This window comes from Coturnix japonica, chromosome 4 (assembly GCF_054131305.1).
Source record: "Coturnix japonica strain WE chromosome 4, WE-NBRP24, whole genome shotgun sequence".
Taxonomy (NCBI): domain Eukaryota; kingdom Metazoa; phylum Chordata; class Aves; order Galliformes; family Phasianidae; genus Coturnix; species Coturnix japonica.
Genome location: NC_140666.1, coordinates 71,607,149 through 71,617,637, shown reverse-complemented (window position 1 = coordinate 71,617,637; position 10,489 = coordinate 71,607,149). Strand labels below are relative to the sequence as shown.

The window sequence follows — 10,489 nt, the reverse complement described above, 5'->3', positions numbered from 1 at the left end:
TTGTAGCTCCTGAAAATTGAATGATTGGCATGTAATTTATTAAACTTGAGGTTCTAGAAAAGAATTGATGGAATAAGTCTTAACAACCAAAACATGATGTTATAGTACTGGGTCAAGTTAATCCAAACCAAGAATAACTTTTAAGTTAGATGACCCAAGACAGATTTAACTGTAGATGAATTATGGTTTTGTACTCTCTTCCTTCAGAGCAAGGTTCTTATAAAGATATCTTGTTAATTTATGTACTTTTCCAATTTAAAAAAAAAAAAAAAAAAGACAACAGTAGAAAACAGGGTACATCTAAAGAAGGATACAGCATTGTGTATGATTTTTAGTTCTCCTTGATTTAAACATGCATGGTCCTAATAACCATGGTCTGTCCAGCTAGCAGCCTTGACTTGCTCACTCATACCCAAGGACAAGTAAGGCATCTTGCCCCATGAGCTTGGTTTGGACACAAATGCCTCCCAGTTTGTCACAAGTCATGGTAGACCTCACAGCAAAGTGTGACATGAGGGAAGCCTTCACCTCTTGCCCCTAGTTACACATACGGCTCCATCCACATCCCAGCAGTGCAAGTCAGCTCTTTGTGTTACTCCCCCCACTCTCAGCAATAAGAACCAAACACAGCCCACAGAGCATTCTAAAATCCAAATCTGTCCCTTGTAGCTGACAAAACTGGATCACCCTACTGAAAGGGAAGGAACACATTTGATATTGAAGCGCTGGAACTCTTTTTATTAGATAACATCCATTTGGGGGTTGTTGGGAAATGTTGCTTCTTACTTCCTTGCAGGAAGCCTCGTTACCATATGCGCATTGACGTTATCTTATTGCCAGCAGCTGAGGAAGTGTGGGTGCCAGTGTGTGAATAGCAAATAATAAAGGAATCCCCCGGAGTGGTCTGATTCAATTTCCTCTGTAATACAAGACAAACATGAAAATTCACTGTCTTGATTAGCTTTAGTGCAGGGAAACATCTTTCACAGCTGATTGTAAATCTTTTGAGCAGTCTCACTTAGCTTTTAACCTTCCTCTCTTTTTCATCCACGTGCAGACTATTCCAGCCTAGATATTCATTTATTTGAATAGCCAAGGACATCTGTACATTGACTCCAGCCATAATGAGAAGCCTCTGAAGTGCACAAATAAGACTAAGAACACTGTAAACATCCTCCATAATTTGCTAAACAAACATATACTGCAGACCTTATTCTTAGAAATAAGAAAACTACAGTGAGGAACATCCCAACCAGAAATAAAATGCATTTACTTTCCTTGATACTGCTAGTGCTCAAACTGAGGAATGACTTAAATAGTCTAAGAATAGATTAAAAACTGGAAGCTGCATGCTGTGTTTTAAATAACTTTTCTGAGGACATACATTTCACCACAGTAACATAAAAACTAATAATGTGCTATGAGCAATGTCACTGGAGGTCATAGAAACAGGACGAGTGTTAAGATCTAATGAGACACTTACAGCATGCACACAGACATCACTGCAGTCACTGTGTCTGGTTTATCACTGCCAACTCCTCTGTGCTTCTATTGCTTCTTATGTGATTTTTCTGCTACAGTTAACATAGGAATTATTCAGATGTCAAGAACTGTTATGAAAAACAGAAATCATTTATCAACATGTTTTTCCAGAATTTTAATAATGTAAATGATCATGGAAATTATTAATTTGCCATCAAAAAGCATATGGGAGATTAAAACACACAGAGATTAAAACACCACATCTCACTCCAGTTCCTATCAGTGTTCCCCCTCACAGGCAGAGAAATTTAAAATCAAATTGTGACGTACTTCACTAGGCGAAAGATAAGGAATCGAAATCTCACAAGAGATAGTTCTGCCTCAGATACTCTCTGGCCTCAATCATGTTCTAGAAATATCTGTTAGCTATAAAGTTTACAGACTCTTCATGAAATAGCAGAACACCATCATCTCAAAGGTGCAAAATGCCCTCAAAAATTTGGACATACTTTTTCCCACCATCTCCCCCTGATACAAGTGGGAGGCAACAAAATTGTTGTAGAACAGTGGGAGAAAAGCAAAACGACCACACTTGTCATTGACATATGGTCAGCTAATCTCGTTTATTCCTTGGCTGCGTGTACATTTCTAATACGGATAATTAGCTCATACATATTGCAAAAGCGGAGCTCATCATTGGTTCCCAATTACATACCATCCCCAAGTATCTTTGCAACTTGTTGTTATCATCCTGAAAGTTACTCCCTTGCTGAGTTCACAAAACCATGGCTAGTTTCTCACCATCACAGAGCATCCTGTTGTTCTTGCTGTCCTTGCAGGTGGTATGGCTGCTTGCTTTGCTGTACTGTGTTTATGACCCTTCTCAGCTAACCAGCTGTAAATAAAACTCTCTACACAAAATCAGCAGGAAGATTTTGTTCACATGTATCTCATTTCCAGAAGATATTAGAATCATGAAAATTCATGCCTACGTTCAAATACAATTTAAAGTCAAAAAAATTTGTGTCCTCTCACTTCAATTCTTCACATTCAGATCTAATCTAAACAAGCTATCCAGATTTCTTTTGACAAAACACAGGGAGAAGCTGTTTAAGCAGCTACTCAAGTCACATATACTCCACTCTCTCAGGTAGGGCCATACAGCCTGAGGGTATATTTTCTGAGATGTTCTCTCATCAAAAACAACAGCCCAAATGGTTCCTTTAAGTTAGATTTCTCACTCTTAGAAAACTAATCTACAAAAAACCTACCTAAACATAGATTTTATCTTAGATTTCCCCAAAGGAAACAACTATTATCACCAATACTTAACCATTTTGTCATCAGAGAGAAGTATATTTGGACACTTTTGTCAGCTGGCTGGCATTCAAATGCTGTGCTGACAATCCATTACAGCTGCTCAGTTTCCATCACTCCTCCAGAACAAAATCTGACAGGAAATCATTGCATGATGTATTTACAGACCACTTTAATTGTATTAAAAATAATGAATATCTAACAACGAAAGAGCACATATATCAGTCTTTAATGTTTAGTATACATGAATGCATCCAGTTGTTCTGTTGTCCAGAATTTCCAGCTAGAGACAGGACAGATGTTCTAATCCTGATTTCAGCTGAGACTGGCAGTAAAAAGTCAAATAGTGTTCAGTCTTCTTCAAAACAAGGACTCTTTGGGGCAATTCTTTCAATTTGTAACAAAGGTCACAAGTTATTTTTTCATGTTTTACCTTCTTCCAGCTCTACTATCAGATCAACAGTATACAATACCAGCAGCATTGGCACAGCCTGAAGATACATCTCTAGACCATTGCACATGTGTATCAATGTCAAACACACATCTGGTCAACCTGCATCAGAAAATAAGTCTACAGGGAAGGCTGTGACCTCTTGTTGAATTAAATAGCACAAAAGTTGTTTTGTCTGCTGGAAAAAGTCATGCCATATTGAGTTCACATTTATGTTATCAAATGTTTTACTGTCACTAGAAAAAAAAAAAAATAAAAAAAAAAAAAAAAAAAAGAAAGAAAAGAAAAAGAAAAAAAAAAAAGCTTATCTCGAAACTTCCATGAAGACCAAAATTACAGTATTTCCAGAAGGTATGAGCTTCATGAATCTCCATGTGAAAGCGTATCTAGAACCGACCAATGGTAATACTTGTTGAGGTGATGTCCTGTATTCTAAACAGATGATACAGTGAATAACATTAGAACAGCCTCCATAGGTTTTGTATTCATAGCACGTCAAATGGATACATCTGAAATATTCTCTTTATCTGATCTAATCTTTAACAGGAAGTCATTGGTAAACTCCCCTTCAATTTGCTTTCCATAATACCTAACATATAATAGATTATAAGTTAACATTACTTTTATACAGCACATACTGAAATATATCAGTACTCTTTTTCAGCTGAAGTACAAGATTGCTTTGTAAAAAGTTGCCAATTCCTATTTGTTTTCATCTTCTCAACATTATAAGTTGCAAGCTCCAGTATTTTCCTTGGCAAAAGTTCTGAAGATTTCCTAAAAGTTTTGTAACATTGACAAAAATCCCCAAAGCAGCAATAGCAGCACTACAGAAGTTGCTGCTGCTGCTGCTGCTTCTATAAAGTCCTTTATATTGAATTAAATCTAATGGTGACTCTGCAGTGCCTCAATAAACATCAACCTGTATTTGAAATAACATTTGTCTTGTATTTTACATACATTACCTTAATCCAATTTGTCCTTACACCTTACACAGGACAGCAGTTAGACAGTGACATAATCCATGAATTTCTGATCCAGGTAAACTCATATAAATACAAAATCAGTGCATTGAAATGCAATTAAATTCATTTCTGCTACATTTCTGTTTGATGAAGAGCTGATACATTTATTAGTCTGACCAATAACGAGCAGATCAAATTAAGTTAAAATAAATGTAGCTTCAATTTTACCATGAAGCAAGAGCACTCTGCATTCATTAGTATGTAAATACAGTTACCACAATGATACTACTTCTGTTGACATTGTATTTTATCTTAAGAGGCTTGAGATGCAAGTACCCTCTGGTGGCTGGACAAATAACATCCCAAGAAATCTGAAAGAAGTAGTTTGCCCATCATCTTCCCCTTACTTTGGGATAATGAAGTAACAGAGAAGAACAAGGCTTAATCTACTTTTGGGAAGAGAAAGAAATGAGATATTCCACTGAAATTAATGAGAACCTCTCAAAAGAAGGTTGGTTGAGTGCTACATGTTGGCTAAGTGGAAATTCAGTTACTGGTTTATCTTTAATCCACTTTCAGGTAATCCTAAAGATTGAGCCCTTGCAGAGGTCAGTATAGTTGAGGATTTGGGACAAGACAGAAATGAGATAAATGCTCAGATAAGTTCTAGAACTGCATAGCACTACATTCAATGTTTTGCTGGGATTAGCTCTGCTAGAAGTTTCTGAAATAAAATCTTAGAAGTTATCCCTTATCACTGAAAGACCAGTCTATAGAAATGAAAAAATTATGCTGGGCCTCTGCAATGTTGACAGGTATTTTAATAGTTTACACATTGTACTAAAGAACATTTCTCAAATTAATTGCTTAGAAAAAGGCAGGGTTTGACATTTCTCATTGGCTGCGAGTTCAGAACTCACTATGTCATATTAAACAGTACATCTAACTTCAATTTAGAATAAGTGCCACCAGATATTTATGGAATTAAGAAAAATGTTTTAGCATCAAAGAAGTATTTAAATCTTTAATGGGATGGATTACCAGCTCCATCTTAGAAGAGGCATATGGACATACAAAAAATTGTTGCTAAAATGACATTGAAGAATTATTCTCTTTGTGCATTGCAGCATAGAAAATGAATTAACCTGCTCATAGTGCAAATAATTTTGCTTTCTAGTACAGGCCTCATTTAAGCAGCACAGTAAGTTCTAGAGTTAATTATTCACAGAAAGTCTGCAGAGTATGATTTAGCTTAACAATAGCAAAAATGTTGTTGAGTTAGCTTGTCTTCTGAAGAGCTTTCTGACTTTTAAACAAAATTGGCACTCAAAACTGATCTAAAATATAGAAGAAAAAAAAACTTGAGCTTCAATGTGAAAACTTGTATATTATATCCGGAAATACGCTCTTAGGAAAATTAAATGTTCTTGTAGCTCCTTACATTTCTGGACCACAGAGTATAAATTACTTCAACAGACTGACTAAAACTCTTAGCAAGCATTTTCATATTATTTGTAGATGACTCAGAATGGCCTGTTACATGCAGAGCTTATTCTAACACAAGTTCAAGAAACACACTTTCACTAGCATTATACACTCTTCCCCACAATTTGCCTACTGACCATGAACTAAGGAAAATCACATGACCGTGCACAGGATAGAAATCCTATGCCCATCAATCCTTGAGCTGGCACAAGGGTCTGTTCAGTTATTCCAGAAGCATTAGAGAGACTGCCAATCAAGCCCATTTTTTTCATTATTGCTAACCACTTCTGTTGAATTCATTTGTAGGCATGACTTAGCAAACCTTACTCTTTAACCCTTACAACATCAGATCTGACCTCCTGCTTCAGCCAGCATAGTTAAGTGTCACTGAACTACCTGGGCATGCACCAAGAGTACTGGCTTACAGGTAGCTTGTATTTATTTTCTTTCCTTTTATATTAGTTGTAATGAAATAAAAACAGAATAGCTACAAGCTCCATCTTCAGCACAACGGGCACTTTATCTGTTAGGCATCAATAGACTATTACAAGATACAGGCAGTTACCTTGTCTGCATCAGTGGTATAGGCCTTGGTATTCAAACATCACTGTGAAGATGGGGCCAGAAGAGCTAGCTGATCAGTGGGCTGATATAGCTATGGCTTCCTCATGAGAGGGAGCAGAGAGGCAGGCACTGATGTACTCTCTCTGCTGTCCAGCAAAAGACCTCAAGAAAATGGCATGAAGCTTTTACAGGGAAGGATCAGGTTGGATACCAGGCACTGAGCTGTCAGAGTTCAGGAAGCATCTGGACAATGCTCTCAGATACATGGTCTGATTTTTGTGTGGTCCTAAGCAGACCCAAGAGTTGAATTTGATGTTCCTTGCATGACCTTTCCAATTTGGGACAGTCTATGATTTTATATAAAACTCCAAATTCACATGTATCTGCTGGAGTACATGGCATTACCTGCACACTGGACTTGGGAGTCGACCAAACGCACAGCAAAAAATATGACATAAGTAGAGAAACTTAGTTCAAACCAAGTTCAAACTAACAGCTTGATCTTCATGCAGCATTTGGCCTTCAGCATATTTGTGAATTTCCCTCTGGGTACTTAATAAATCTTTTCCATCTTATTTCATAACTTCTTGACAAGAATAGCACACTTCCTGTAAAAAGTCTGAATAACTTTTTTCTCTGCACAGGCAGGCTTTAATTATTCGGTAGGTATCTGCTTCAAACACTGATATATTCGGTGCTGTTTTACAGAGTAGCAAGCAGGGTACGTATGTAGTTTTAGTACAACCACCTTCTCCAAAAAACTTGCTCCAATGCATGAACTTGTTCCACCTGGAACCAGCTGATTAGAGTTTGGGAGGTACTGGTTGCTTCTGAGAGGTCAGCAGGTTCCTGGATGAAAATGAAAGTGTTCAGGGATTTAGCAGGAAGAACTATTTCTATCTCTGGAGCAAAATGAGTTTTCAATGTAGAGATATGAGAAGTAAATGTATCATTCATATCTGAACAGGTGTTTAAAATCTTATCCTTCTAACAATATAGCAAACTAGCTATGCTATTATGTCAGGCTATGCTCCCACAGCAGAATCACTTCGACAGGAGGCAATTCTGAAACACTGCTATCTCTGTTTTAAAATTATCTAGTGTGGAATCAGAGCAGGAGCTATGGACATTGTCACCAACAATTTGTGGTGTTCAGATGGGTGAAGCAAAGATAAACTATATGGCAGTGATAACACAATATGGAACTTCATCTGAATTCCTTGGAAAACCTATAAAAGTACTAAAAGTCTGATTTTAGGTGTTTCAAGGAAATACATGTTTGAGTCATTGTCTACATCATTTATAATTAATTCAATTGAGGATCCTCCCTATACATAATCTGTATTCTGAATACCAGCACATTCTGAATATTTCTGTTGGACATTTCAAGGTTGCTTTTCTCATAAAACTTGCATCTGATTCTGACAAGACAAAGCCAAGTAAATCAGACCAAAGTCATAGTGCAATGGCTTTCTATATATATGTAAAATATGTAGCTTGAATAGATGGTGAAAGTGCCTCCTCAAGTAATCAACATAATTACATGACATATTACCAATTCAGTGGCTGCTTTAGCCACTGCTCGGTAATTTTTAATATTAGCTTCTTTGTGTTTCAGCTAGCTATGAGCTGCCTGAACTAACAATAGCAGTGAGGATATTAATTTAGCACTGAAGATGCATGCTGTAGTTTGACCCAAATATATCCTATTGTTGGAGGAACACTTAGTGAAATATTATGGCTCCTGTAACTCAGCAATTAAACTCACTGGAAACATTCTGATGAATGCTTGTCAGAAAACATCAATTTGTAGAATGCAAGCTGTTTTATCAAAATTACCTCTGGTTTGACAAGTTCTGGCTGAGTCCTAACAAAGCAATGAGGGACATGGAAGCCAGTAGAACCAAGAATCCTCGATGATCAAGATGTGCTCATTCCTGGGAGTCTCCCACAGTTGAAGCTCCAAGTCATCAGTGTGGATCTTTGGATGAATAAGCCCAGGACTCCAGCTCTGTAGTGAAGCTGGGAATCTCAAATCCCTGCCTCCAGGTAAAACCACAAAACCTGGGATTTTAGACAGCAGCTCAGTGAATTCAGCCAACAAAAATCTATCAGGGATTTGGGATGCACAGAATACATTTCAAGGTATAACTAGAGTATTTAATTATCAAAATACATTGATGTTTAAAAAAAATAAATAAATAAAAATGCATGGAAAATTTCCAGCTTAGCACTTAAATTAATACAGTTTTAAAATATTAGTCTGGAACTTGAGATCTGGCAGTACCTACCTCTAACTCAGACTTTTTCATCAGCTTAAGTGAGCTGGCTGGTACCAGTTTCTCACAGCAGGCAACCAGAAGTCATGGCAGCTCCGGAAAATATCTACTGAGAAATGCAGAAAGTCCAGCAGATGCAATAAATCAACTTCAGAATATTTTGTTAATACAGTAGAGTATTAATGGAAAACATCTTTGCACACTGCAATAACTAAGTAGCCTTAGAGCTAGTTCTTGTACTTTTCAGCATTCCTATGTTTAGAAGTAATTCATCCAGCCCAAGAATATTAAAACTGTGGGAAGAAAAATCAGGATTGGAAGAGAAACATGACAAACATAGAAATCAAAACAGGTTGCACGCATAACAAAACACTGTTTTTTACCCCCAGTCTCACTCAGAATCACTGCAGATTTACAATGTGTTATATGATAAATAAAAACTAAGCCTCATTTCTATAATTTAGCTTTACTAGCTTTTACATCAGAACTGTCAACAGCTTAAATATACACACACGCACACACACAAAAAATTGATACCCAAAAGAAATAATTATATGCCACTTCCTCTGAAAGATCACAGCAGATATATGAGCTTTGCTTCAGACAAGAAGAAGCAGACAGCTTCCAGCTTACCCTTTGTGAGGACCAAAGGTAACCCCTCTTTAGTACCTGGGTAGCCTCAGATCTTGCCTTTTCTCCAGTAGCTCCTTCATCCCCAAAGTGCTCTTTGGCAGGAGCCCTGCTCTTCTTCACACTCCCTCGTAAAACACCCCTTGGGTCCTTCCCTTAGGCACCGCTCCCATATCTGACAGCCACCACCTTCTTCTGCAAGGTTGTTAATCAGGGAAGGGAAAACCAGTGTTACCAGATGGGAAACGATGGGATTAGGACACAACCTCTCTACATCTGACACTGACCGTTACTGTGAAGCAGCAGCTGCAGCATCCCAAGTTTTTGCATGCAAAATGCCTCCAGGAAATATTGTTATTGATACAGTAGGCAGAATAGATCCTTGACTTTCATTCATATGTGAGAGTTGTTTAGAATTTAGATACATGCATGTCTCAATCATGGAGATCCTCCTATTCCTGTGCATTCAGCTATCTTTGTCCTGCCACAGCCTCTTTTATCCTCTATAACTTTCTCTTGCTTGACTTTGTAACATTAATGCTGCTTTTTCTCTCTTTGGCGTCTTTCTTCTTATTGACATCCAAAGAATCATTAGTGTTTTCTGCTCTCAGATGAAGCCCACTAACTCCAATTTCTCTCTTCAGCCTTTGTTCCAAGTATTATTGTCACTAGAACTGACTGTGACGCCTCTACAAAACAAATCCAAAATACATTCATGGCTCCTTCATGTAAAACAAAAACACCAACCTTGGAAAGGAAGGTCATTAGCCTCTACTACTCTCCCTGATATTGTTTCAGTACTTTCTGGAATACGTCCAGCACACACACAAATTTGGTTGTGGAGAGCTACTTGTTACACAATGGTGAAAGCTGGATTCTAGTGTAGAAATAAGCTTTGCAACAATACCCTCTTCAGCAGGATAGTAAGAATAAGCTCATGCCTGGCTTATTCTTACTTTATTCTATGCCATGTCATTTTTTTTTTTTTTCCAAAACTTTCAGGAGTTACTGGATGCAAAAGAATTATGGGTGAATTCCAATTCTTATACTCCACACAACATCATTGCCTTAATTAAACGGCTTAGGAGTGAGAATCTCAGTATCAAAAGGTGCCAGCTCACTGCCACCTGTGAAGGACAGACACAGTGAAAAATATTAGAGGAAAATAATTTTCTTAGGGAGATCCTTTGAATTATGGTGAGGGATATATTTGAAAAAAAAAAAACAAAACAAAAAACAAAAAAACAAAAAAAAAAACCTTTTCCTAAATCTTTCCAGTTTCCAATCATCCAACTGGCCAGCACAGCTGGGTCTCA

General features: G+C 37.4%; 1 long non-coding RNA gene across 1 annotated transcript; it reads right to left on the bottom strand.

Annotated features, from left to right (window-relative positions):
- Nucleotides 1–710: 710 nt before the first annotated feature.
- LOC107313812 (uncharacterized) lies at nt 711–8,097 on the bottom strand. Its single transcript, XR_001555202.3, has 3 exons — nt 2,816–8,097; nt 1,484–1,610; nt 711–919 (listed from the first exon to the last, which is right to left on the bottom strand). It is a non-coding gene; the product is annotated as an uncharacterized LOC107313812 (long non-coding RNA).
- Between the last annotated feature and the right edge of the window lie 2,392 nt (nt 8,098–10,489).